We start from the raw sequence: 12,010 nt of genomic DNA on the forward strand, positions 1-12,010 counted from the left end.
TTCTTTTTGTTGCAATGGTAAATTAGATTGTTTCCTCTATTTCTCTTTCTGATCTTTCATTATTAGTGTATAGGAATGCGAGAGATTTCTGTGTGACTTTATTAAATTCACTGATGAGCTCTAGTAGCTTTCTGGTGGCATCTTTAGGATTTTCTATGTATAGTATTACGTCATCTGCAATCCTTGACAGCTTTACTTCTTTTCCTATTTGGATTCTTTTATTTTTTCCCCCCCATCTCTTTGCCATGGCTAAGACTTCCCAAACTGTGTTGAATAATAGTGTCAAGAGTAGACACTCTTATCTTATTCCTGATCTTAGAGGAAATGCCTTCAGGTTTTCACTATTGAGGATACTGTCTGCTACGGGTTTCTCATATATGGCCTTTATTATGTTGAGATAGGCTCCCTGTATGCTCACCTCCTGGGGAGTTTTTTATCATAAATTGATGTTGAACTTTGTCAGAAACTTTTCCTGCATCTATTGAGATGATCATATGTTTTTTATTCTTCAGTTTGTTAATATGGCGTATCACATTGATTGGTTTGTGTATATTGAAGAATCCTTGCATGCCTGGGATAAATCCCAGTTGATCATGGTGTATGATTCATGTATTGCTGGATTCAATTTGCTAGTATTTTGTTGACGATTTTTTGCATCTATGTGCATCAGTGATATTGGCCTGTAATTTTCTTTTTTTGTGATATCTTTGTCTGGTTTTGGCATCAGGGTGATGGTGGCCTCACGGAATGAGTTTGGGAGTTTTCCTTCCTTCCTTCTGCAATTTTTTGAAAGAGTTTGAGAAGGATGGGTGTTACCTCATCTCTAAATGTTTAATAGAATTCTCTTGTGAAGCCATCTGGTCCTGAACTTTTGTTTGTTAGAAATTGTCTTTTTGTGTTTTGTCTCACTTTTTCAGGCCACAATTGCAGTATTTCATTCCTGATTAAATTGCCAAAATCACCACCCAAATCTCCGTGGAATAGATACTCACAGCGACAACCCAGCCAAGCCAGTACTCTAGGTGGCTCCTCAACCAGACCAGACTTTAGACTCTTTTCTTCCTATTGAGCCCTGAGATTAACTTCCTCTTTCCTGGTGAGATTGTTTAACAGGGCAGGGAACATTTATGGCAGGCCTCTTCAAAAGAGGGCAGAGCCTGGGCAGGGCCAGGAGGAGCTGGCCACCCAAGTTGCCTCTGAGTCACTCTGCCCTCCCTCTGGGCTGCCCGCATCTAGAGGACCCCCCACAGAGACCCCAACTCCTTCAGGCTGATCCAAGGCGGTGGTTGGCAGAGTCAGGGACCCAAGGCTCCAGCCAGGCATCTCACCTTCTGCACTGAAGCAGGGAAGAGGGAGCCGCGAGCCCTCAGGTATGTTTCCACCAAAATGTAAAGAGCTGTACTTCTGGGTCCGCATTACTGAGAGAAAGAAGCATGGAAGCAGGGTAGGTAGAAAATGAGGAGTAAAAGAGCCTGAGTGAGAGGCCTGAAAGGGGAGGAAGAAGGAAACTGCACAAGCAGAGACTTCTGAGATCAGACTCAGGAAGGTAGCAGATTTCATCTGAGGGACCAAGTCTGAGGCATGGATAGTGGACTGTGATGAGGATTCTGAAGTTAGACTCAGGCGCAGTGCAAAGGTATGCCATGATTGGTTAGTTACATCTGGGCACAAGGAGGTAGGGGACATGCAAGCCAGGGCTCTTGTTCCTTAACCACAGGGACCCCTTGATGTTTATTCATGCATGCACTCATCTGTTCCTTCAGAAGATATGTCTGACCATCAACTCGGAGCCACACAGATACTTTAAGAATGAGTGAAGAAGGAAAGAGTGTTGTTCTTTGCCCCACCTTTCATTTTTCTCTGAAGATAATTACTTGAAAAGGTGCAACAAAGTATATGGTCTTGAGAGATTTTCTAGCTGTGTAATGTCAACCTAGTCCCTTCCTTTCACTAAGCCTCAATTTTCTCATCTGTTAAATGGGAGTGATCGTTTCTGGATCTCCCCTGTTTTTCCCTGTAGTTCTCATTGTCTAGAGATAATAATGATAATCACTAAAGCAGGCTCTGTGCTAAGTACTGTCTAGGTAACAACACTTCTACTCTTCATATCACCTCTCTGAGGAAGGCATCAGTACTACTCCCACTTTTCAGATGAGGAACCAAGGCACTGAGAGATTAAACTGCTCTCTAGGGCATTGCGGCTACAAAATTTGTGCTCCCCGCCCCCACTCTGCAGCCTCAATGGTGCATCCTGAGTCCATGGCTGGAAGAGAGATGGTGCAGGAGTATCCATCCAGATGCGTCCCTCAACAGGCATTAATTGAGCACCTTCTGCATGTCAGGTACAAGGATGTAATGACTAACCAGACATGACAGCAAAAGGCATATGGTTCTAGCCAGAAAGTCAGACAGAACTTGCATGGATAATCATTGTAACACAGGTTTGACATGTGCCATGCAGGAGATAGCTCAGAAGTCAGAGCAGACTTCTCTGAGATGAAATGTGCAAACCAGTGCTTTCAGGGTAGGAGTGGAGGGGAGGGGAGTGTTTGGCACCCTGTGGGATCTAAGAGAAGGAGGGTGGAGTGGGTAAAGGAGAGGGCAGGAGCTGGTGGTGAGGGGTGAGGTCAGTGAGGTGCTCATACCCAGGCTGAGCACAGCTGTGAGGAGTGTTTTCCCAGGGTTGCTCCAGTCTGTCCATCTGTCTGCTTCAGTGCATCTGCCAACCCCCATACAGGCTGGCCCCTGCCTGCCTAAAGTCATGCCAGGCCAGCCGATATCAGACGTGCCAGTCTCACCCAGGATAAGCAGCTGCCACTGCGTTTGCTGTCTTTGTTTGCATATCTCTTCCTGAGCTCCACTCCGTGTGTACACACAGGCACAGCTCCTCCATTCCAGTAGGAACTGGAAAGTCTGCAGAGCCAACGGGCCTTTCCCAGGGTGGGGGGCACTTGAAGCCGTGAATTGCCAGCACGTCCTTGGGCTGGGCAGCTGCTCCTTCTCAGAGGAGCCTCGCCTGTCTGAGCCTCCTTATCTCAGAAAAACGAGGACACTCATAACTTCCTTGGCAGTTTGACTGGTATGACTTTGGAAAAAGACTATATAATGTGGCTATTGGGGCTTCCCTGGTGGCTCAGATGGTGAAGAGTCCGCCTGCAATGCAGGAGACCTGGGGTTGATTCCTGGTTCAGGAAGATTCCCTGGAGAAGGGAATGGCTACCCACTCCAGTATTCCTGCCTGCAGAATTCCATGGACAGAGGAGCCTGGCGGGATGCCTGCCCCTAGTAGCTGCAGAATACAGGATGGAACTGTGTCAGAGCCGAGCACTGCCTCATGCCAGATGCTCTGTGCAGTGCTAGGCATTTAGAAATGATTAGATGTTATCTCAGGAGCTCATAGTCTATCAGATTAAATAGTAGATGGATGACTGAGGGTAAGGAGAAGGGGAACAGTATGAGAGAGATATGTACAGGTTCTACGTGGTCAATATTAGCAATAGTGATCATCCTAGGCAACTCGTATCAAGAATTCATTGTGTGCCTGGAATGGTGCAAAGGGCTTTAGATGGATTATTATCTCATTTCAATATAATAGCATATCATGGTAGGTCTCATCTCCATTTTACAGATGAAGCGCTGAGGAATAAGGAGGTGAGGTGACCTGGTCAAGGTGGCAGGGCTTGAACAGTAAAGAGAGGCTTTCCACCTGGGCCGTCCAGCTCCAGGGACCATGCACTCTGCTGCCCTGTGCCCACGTCCGTCCTCACACACACACCCTGAGGAGAGAGCCACGCAGGCCACAGCAGGGACACCCCACAAAAGAGGCAGCACTCCACAAAGCACAGGCCCCCCAAGAGAGGTGGGGGCAGCCCTGACGGAGAAAACTGCAGGACCAGAGGCCCGGAGTTGGGAGCCAGGAGTCAACAGGAGGGCGAGAGAGAGGTGCGAGCAGGCACAGCACCAGGGACTCGGGTCATTCTGAACACGTGGTGGGTTGTGTGTTAGAGGAACGTTCTGTGAAAATGTCAGGAATAATCTGGCTTCTGGTAGGAAAGCCATCAGGAGAACACAGAGGAAAAGCCAAGTGTTGGCCTGATTTGTTATGCCTCTGCAGGGGCTGAGGCATTCAAGCCTCAGGAGGGATGGGGTCAGATGGGAATTTGAGTCTTGCTCATAAATGTGGCTGTTGTTTGAAATGGGAAAATCTTTGTGTCAGGTAATGCTCTTACAGGTACAAGTGACAAAAACGAATTCAAACCACCCCCACAAAGGACCTATACTGGCTCACGTAATGGAAAAGTCCAGACATAACTCTGATTTCAAGCAAGGCTTGATCTAGGGCTCAGATGACATCCCCAGGGCTCTGTCTCTATCTTGGATCCTTTCCTCCATGCGGCTTCATTCTCCGCAGCATCTCCTCACATAGTGGCAAACATACCCGTCTGCATCTCCTCACATCTTCCTGCATCTCCAGCTGCGTGGCCCAGCAACCCTACCATTGGCCAGAGCTGGAGAAGACTGTTAAAACCAATAAATAACATGAAAACAGGAAAACAGGACATAATGGAAGTAATGGGTTTATTTCCCTCTGAAATAAATGTCACTGGAACAAATTGTTCCAGCCACCAGCCTTATTGCCTATGGATTTATTGGCTGTTTATCTCCCTCTGTATTGGTGACACGATCAATAATTGCCTATAAATACCGGGAGTTTACAAGAAGGACCATTTAGAGAATGAGAGGCTGCCTCTGGTTACTGTGATGACTTCACGCAGGCCTGAGCCACCACAGTCCAGCGTTCACGACAGCCTTGAGGGGCGACTGGAAACTCAGGGTAGAGGGGACCGGGTCTGGGTGGGGTCACATGCATCATCCTCCGGGACTCAGCGACACCCTGACTGATGGGGGGTGTGTTTGTGTGCATGCGTGTGTGTGCGTGTGCAGGTGAACACCAGTGAGCTCACATGTGTCTGTCACTTTCAGCCTCCGTGTCTCTGCTTTTGCATTCTCTTCAAGTCTCTCTACCTTAGTCTTTTTTATTTTTAGAAGAAAACTTTTTTAAAATTTTAATGTTACTGGATTACCATGATTTACCACGTTGCATTAAGTTCAGGTGTACAGCAGCATGATTCAGTTATATGTATACATGTGTTCATTCTTGTGTAGATTCTTTTCTCACATAAGTTATCACAGAATATTGAGTAGAGTTCCCTGTGCTAAACTCTTCCCTGGTGGCTCAGAGGTTAAGTGTCTGCCTGCAACGCGGGAGACCTGGGTTTGATCCCTGGATCGGGAAGATCCCCTGGAGAAGGAAATGGCAACCCAGTAATCCCATGGAGGGAGGAGCCTGGTGGGCTACAGTCCATGGGGTCGCAAAGAGTCGGACACAACTGAGCGACTTCACTTTCACTTTTCCCTGTGCTGTATAGTAGGTCCCTGTTGGTTACTATCTTACATATAGTGGTGTGTGTATGTTCATTCCAGGCTCCTGATTTATCTACCCACCCCCTCCCCAGAAGTGTTTTCCCTTTGGTAGCTATAAGTTTGCTAGTTTCTTCTTTTTTTAAATTAGAGTCCACATCTGAATGATATCGTATGATGTTTTTCTTTCTCTGTTTGACTTACTGTACTTAGTATGTAGAACCATCCTTTGTGGTAGGAAAAGATGGTTGATATGATTTCAGTTTTCTTAACTTTCTCAAGGCTTGATTTGTGACCCAAGATGTGATCTATCCCAGAGAATGCTCATCGTTTGAATTCGGACACCTACTTTTTCACGCATCAGGTCTTATTCCTACACACTCAAACTCCCTCTCACCCATTGCCCTTCCATGTTGGAACGCAGTGAGTGCAGATCAGTCTTGGGTTGCTATGCCTGGCATTTTCACCCTCTGCTATTTGCTGCCAAGGGTGTGAATCTCAGCTCTGCAGCCACACCTCACCTTCCTCAAGCCTCAACTTCCTCCTGTAAGAGGTGGAGACACTAGTGTATCCAACTCCTAGGGTTGCTATGGGGATTTGGTAAGATAGGTGTGGAAAATTCTCCCCCTGATTCCACGTGCATGCTAAGCACTCAATGCTGCTGCTGCTGATGCTGCTAAGTCACTTCAGTCGTGTCTGACTCTGTGCGACCCCATAGAGGGCAGCCCACCAGGCTCCCTCATCCCTGGGATTCTCCAGGCAAGAACACTGGAGTGGGTTGCCATTCCCTTCTCCAATGCATGAAAGTGAAAAGTGAAAGTGAAGTCATTCAGTCGTGTCCGACCCTCAGCTACTCCATGGACTGCAGCCTTCCAGGCTCCTCCAACCATGGGATTTTCCAGGCAAGAGTACTGGAGTGGGGTGCCATTGCCTTCTCCTAAGCACTCAGTAAATGGTAGCTATTTGTATTATTTTATTTATAAGTATTATTTTTATTATTAGCTCAAACAAGTCTTGCTCAAGAGATCACCCAGAAAACAGTCTGGTCAATGTCTCCTAATAGAGGTGCCAGGAGGAGAATCCCTGGAGACTGGGATTATGAAGAAGAAATGTCATGTCTCCTGGGAAGAGGAGGTGGTGGCTGGGTGGGGGCTCCCCGTCCTGGGGCTGGGATCACACAGGGTGTCACCCCCAGGCAGTGGTCACATGAAGGTGAGGGGGTTTCCCAAGCAGGTGGGGAGGCCTAGCAGGCCAGAAGGAGAAGCAGAGACCCTCCGCATGCCACCCACAGGCCAGGCAAGTTCTTGGAGAGACCACTTGGTCAGAAGTGGGGAGAAGGGTGGGACTGTGGGAAGCCGGGGAGCCCAGGACTGGAAAACCCAAGGGGAGGGAAGGCAGGTCAGTTTCATGCTGTTTTGAGTCGGTTTCCTCCGCGGTAGACCCTAGGGAATGTAGCTTATGTGGAACGTGACACCAGGCGGTACTGGGGGCGGGGGGCATAGAGGGTGCTGTTGTATGCAACAGGATGCTGTGGGTGACCGAGCCCCGGTGTCCCAGCAGGGTCTGGGCAACAGAGTGGGCACACCTCAGGGCCGACCCCCTGTGCCAGTCCCCTCAGGCAGGCTGCATAACCAAGTACACAGGCTGAGCGGCTTATGCCACAGGAATGCGTTGTCTCCCGTCCTGGGCTGGAAGCCTGAGGTGAAGGTGTCAGCAGGCCTTGCTCCCTCAGAAGGTGCTAAGGGGAAGGAGGGAGCCTCCCTACTAACTTCTGGTAGTTCCGTGGTCTGTGGCAGGGTGGCTCCTACTTCCTGTGACACCCTCTGTGTGTGTGTGTCTCTGTGTCCAAATAGCCCCTTTGTAGAAGGATGGCAGTCATGGTAGCTTGGGGCCCACCCTACTGACCAGCAACTCATTTCCAAATAAGGCCATATTCTGAGGTACTGCAAGCAGTTAGTACTCCTTATGAATTTTCAGAGGACGTAATTCAGTCACCTGTCTAGGCATGAGAAAGCTAGGATATTACCCTCACTGTCTCAGCCCTACTACCCGAGGACTGTTCCAGGGTCATAGACTCCCTGACTTTCTCACCCTGCCCCAAGGTGGTCCAAGAGAAACCCTCAGGTGGGGTGTCACAGGATCTTGTGAGAGAACACGAGGAGTATGTCCTACAACACCAAGGGTCTGCTATTTTCTACTTTGGGAAACCTGTAAGATAAGAGTAGGAGTAGATTGCTTCTGCCTAGAGTGCTAGGTTGAAAAGGTACTGAGGTGAAGACTGTGATTGATTGTTGATGTCTGCTGTGGGCACAGGACAGCCAAGACAAGCTTGTATGCTGTGTGTGGGCCATTTCTTCTGCCTGGTATGTCTGAATGGGATTGTCCTGCTTTGTAGAAACTGAGGGTCCGGAATTTAAGCAATATAAAGATGCTTCATTTTATTATTCTTTGCTTTATTGCACTTTGCAGATATTGCATTTTTTACAAACTAAAGGTTTGCGGCAATCCTGTGTCAAGCACAACTCTCAGTGCCGGTTTTCAAACAGCATTTGTTCACTTCATGTGTCACATTCATTAATTCTTGCAATATTTCAAACATTTGTACTATTATTGTATTTATTGTGGAGATCTGTGATCAGTGATCTTTGGTGCCACTATTACAAAAAGATTTCAGATGATAGCATTTTTTAGCAAAGAATATTTTTAATTAGGATATATGCATTATTTTTTTACACATGATGCCACTGCACACATAATAGACTACAGTTCAGTTCAGTTTAGTCGCTCAGTCGTGTCTAATTCTTTGCAACCCTATGGACCGCAACACTCCAGGCCTCCCTGTCCATCACCGACTCCTGGACTTTACCCAAACTCATGTTCATTGAGTTGGTGATGCCATCCAACCATCTCATCCTCTGTTGTCCCCTTCTCCTCCCGCCTTCAATCTTTCCCAGCATCAGGGTCTTTTCAAATGAGTCAGTTCTTCGCATCAGGTGGCCAAAATATTGGAGTTTCAGCTTCAACATCAGTCCTTCCAATAAATATTCAGGACCGATTTCCTTTAGGATGAACTGGTTGAATCTCCTTGCGGAGCAAGAGACTGTCAAGACTCTTCTCCAACACCACAGTTCAAAAGCATCAGTACTTTGGCGCTCAACTTTCTTTATAGTCCAACTCTTACATCCATACATGACTACTGGAAAAACCATAGATTTGACTAGATGAACAATTGTTGGCAAAGTAATGTCGCTGCTTTTGAATATGCTGTCTAGGTTGGTCATAACTTTTCTTCCAAGGAGCAAGCATCTTTTATTTTCATGGCTGTAGTCTCCATCTGCAGTGATTTTGGAGCCCCCCAAAAAATAAAGTCTGTCACTGTTTTCATTGTTTCCCCAAGAGTCTAAAGGTGGATGGGCAAGGTCCACCAGGCAGTTCGGAAGATGTAAGAAAACAACCATTTTGATTATCTACCCTGTGACTGCTGCTGTGCTATATTTATTCTAAAACAAAAGCTAATCTTCATGTGCTTTATGTCCTGTTCTATTTCATCTTCACAATCCTACAAATTAGGGTCTATTAGCCTTCTTTCCAATTTTACAGATGAGGAAACAGGCTCAGAGGAGTTAAGCAATTTATCTGAGGTCACACAGTGTGGAGCTGACATACAAACTCAGGGGCCCTGACCTCAGAAATGGGCCCCTCTACTGCCAACTCTCACATCCATACATGACCACTGGAAAAACCATAGCTTTGACTAGATGGACCTTTGTTGGTAAAGTAATGTCTCTGCTTTTTAATAAGCTGTCTAGGTTGGTCATAACTTTTCTTCCAAGGAGCAAGCATCTTTTAATTTCATGGCTGCAGTCATCATCTGCAGTGATTTTGGAGCCCAAAAAAATAAAGTCAGCCACTCTTTCCACTGTTTCCCCATCTATTGGCCATGAAGTGATGGGACCGGATGCCATGATCTTCGTTTTCTGAATGTTGAGCTTTAAGCCAACTTTTTCACTCTCCTCTTTCACTTTCATCAAGAGGCTCTTTAGTTCTTCGCTTTCTATCTGCATATCTGAGGTTATTGATATTTCTCCCAGCAATCTTGATTCCAGCTGTGCTTCATCCAGCCCAGAATTTCTCATGATGTACTCTGCATAGAAGTTAAATAAGCAGGGTGACAATATACAGTCTTGACATACTCCTTTCATGATTTGGAACCAGTCTGTTGTTCCATGTCCAGTTCTAACTGTTGCTTCCTGACCTGCATACAGATTTCTCAAGAGGCAAGTCAGGTGGTCTGGTATTCCCATCTCTTTCAGAATTTTCCACAGTTTATTGTGATTCACACAGTCGAAGGCTTTGGCATAGTCAATAAAGCAGAAATAGATGTTTTTCTGGAACTCTCTTGCTTTATCGATGATCCAAAGGATGTCCACAATTTGATCTCTGGTTCCTCTGCCTTTTCTAAAACCAGCTTGAACATCTGGAAGTTCACGGTTCATGTACTATTGAAGCCTGGCTTGGAGAATTTTGAGCATTACTTTACTAACGTGTGAGATGAGTGCAGTTGTGCGGTAGTTTGAGCATTCGTTGGCATTGCCTTTCTTTGGGATTGGAATGAAAACTGACCTTTTCCAGTCCCGTGGCCACTGCTGAGTTTTCCACATTTGTTGGCATATTGAGTGCAGCACTTTCACAGCATCATCTTTCAGGATTTGAAATAGCTCACCTGGAATTCCATCACCTCCACTAGCTTTGTTCGGAGTGATGCTTCCTAATTCCAGGATGTCTGGCTTTAGGTAGGTGATCACACCCTGATTATCTGGGTTGTGAAGATCTTTTTTGTACAGTTCTGGGTATTCTTGCCTCCTCTTGTTAATATCTTCTGCTTCTGTTAATAATAAACTACAATATGGTGTAAATACAACTTTTATATGTACTTTCGGAGAAGGCAATGGCACCCCACTCCAGTACTCTTGCCTGGAAAATCCCATGGATGGAGAAGCCTGGTAGGCTACAGTCCATGGGGTCGCTAAGAGTCGGACACGACTGAGCAACTTCACTTTCACTTTTCACTTTCATGCATTGGAGAAGGGAATGGCAATCCACTCCAGTGTTCTTGCCTGGAGAATCCCAGGGACGGGGGAGCCTGGTGGCTGCCGTCTATGGGGTCACACAGAGTCGGACACGACTGAAGCGACTTAGCATAGCATAGCATATGTACTTGGGAACAAAAAAGTTCGTGTGACTCGCTTTATCACAATATTCACTTGACTGCAGTGGTCTGAAAGCAAACCCGCCAGATCACCCCCTGTGTCTGTAATCTGAGGTGCGGTCTGGGCAGATGGGAGGAAACCTGATTGCCAAGAGGTGCTAAAAAGTCTGAAGGACTAAAGCCATTGAAGGTGCAGACATAGAGCTTCAGCTGGTGCTAATTGTCACCCAATGTCTCCGAGTTCTTTTTCTGGCCTCAAGTTCACACCCCCTTAGCAATGACCTGGTAAACAGAGCACAGAGCATTGACCTGTGGCCAACGGCCACGCCAGGCGAGACGCAGAGCTTGTTCACAGAGCCCTGCGTTCCTTTCCTCTGCAACTCAGGGCTGATTCTGAAATGACTGTTGGCTGAGCCTGCATGCCTGTGATGGGCTAGGAAATCGCTTCTGAGTTTTGTTTTTCCAACAACAGAGGGCTGCTAGGTAAGGGCCTGAAGACATGAGCCGTACAGGGAAGGCAGGTAGAGAGAAATCACGTGTGCAAAGCAGAAAGGGAAGAGCGTGTCACTCAGGGCAGTTCTGGGGGTGAGAGCAGAATGGAAGTAGAGACAGCAGTGATGAGGCTGGCAAGATCACCCTCACGTCAGGGCTTAGATCATACAAGGCCACATTGTTGTCGTTCTGGCCTCAAGTTCACACCCCCTTAGCAATGACCTGGTAAACAGAGCACAGAGCATTGACCTGTGGCCAACGGCCACGCCAGGCGAGACGCAGAGCTAAGTCATGTCCGACTCTCTGCAACCCGATGGACAGTGGCCTGCCAGGCCTCCCTGTCCCTCACTGTCTCCCAGAATTTGCCCAAGTTCATGTCCATTGAGTCGGTGATGCCATCCAGCCACCTCATCCTCTGCTGCCCTCTTCTCCTTTTGCTGTATACAAGGCCATATAAGCCACGTGAAATACTTCAACTTTTATCCTGAGATCAACAGGAACCATAGACCAGATTTAATCAGAGGAAGTACCCACTTATTTCTGCATCAGGGTGCTTACCTCAACCCTCTCAGTCTGGAAAGAAAGTAACCCTTTCTTCATCCATCAGGACTCTGTGACAGGTCAAGATTGAGCTTCAAGGCACTTGTTTACAGAGGGCTACAGGAAGCAGGAAGCTGTCCCAGCTTCTGTAGGGCCATTAAGAAATATCACAAATAACCAGACAGAAAGATACTGTGATGCCATTCTGGTTTCACAGAAACGGCAAACATTCATAAAGGAATCCTGCCATGAGGGTGCCCTTGCAGGAAGCCGCAGGGCAAATGGGACCTGCCAACAGGCAGGAAATGGTGTGGATGCTGTCAGAGCAGCAGACGCCTTCTAAGCAGG

The 12,010-nt window shown here is 47.1% G+C and overlaps 1 protein-coding gene across 1 annotated transcript in view; it reads left to right on the plus strand.

Moving 5' to 3' along the window:
* The first annotated feature begins 1,151 nt into the window (after positions 1–1,151).
* FAM3D (FAM3 metabolism regulating signaling molecule D) overlaps positions 1,152–12,010 on the plus strand; it is a 37,654-nt gene continuing 26,795 nt past the window's right edge. The window contains exon 1 of the mRNA XM_002696989.6: positions 1,152–1,370. The gene's annotated coding sequence lies outside the window, so the exon portion shown is untranslated. The remainder of the gene's footprint in view (positions 1,371–12,010) is intronic.

This window comes from Bos taurus, chromosome 22, assembly GCF_002263795.3.
Source record: "Bos taurus isolate L1 Dominette 01449 registration number 42190680 breed Hereford chromosome 22, ARS-UCD2.0, whole genome shotgun sequence".
Classification (NCBI taxonomy): Eukaryota; Metazoa; Chordata; class Mammalia; order Artiodactyla; family Bovidae; genus Bos; species Bos taurus.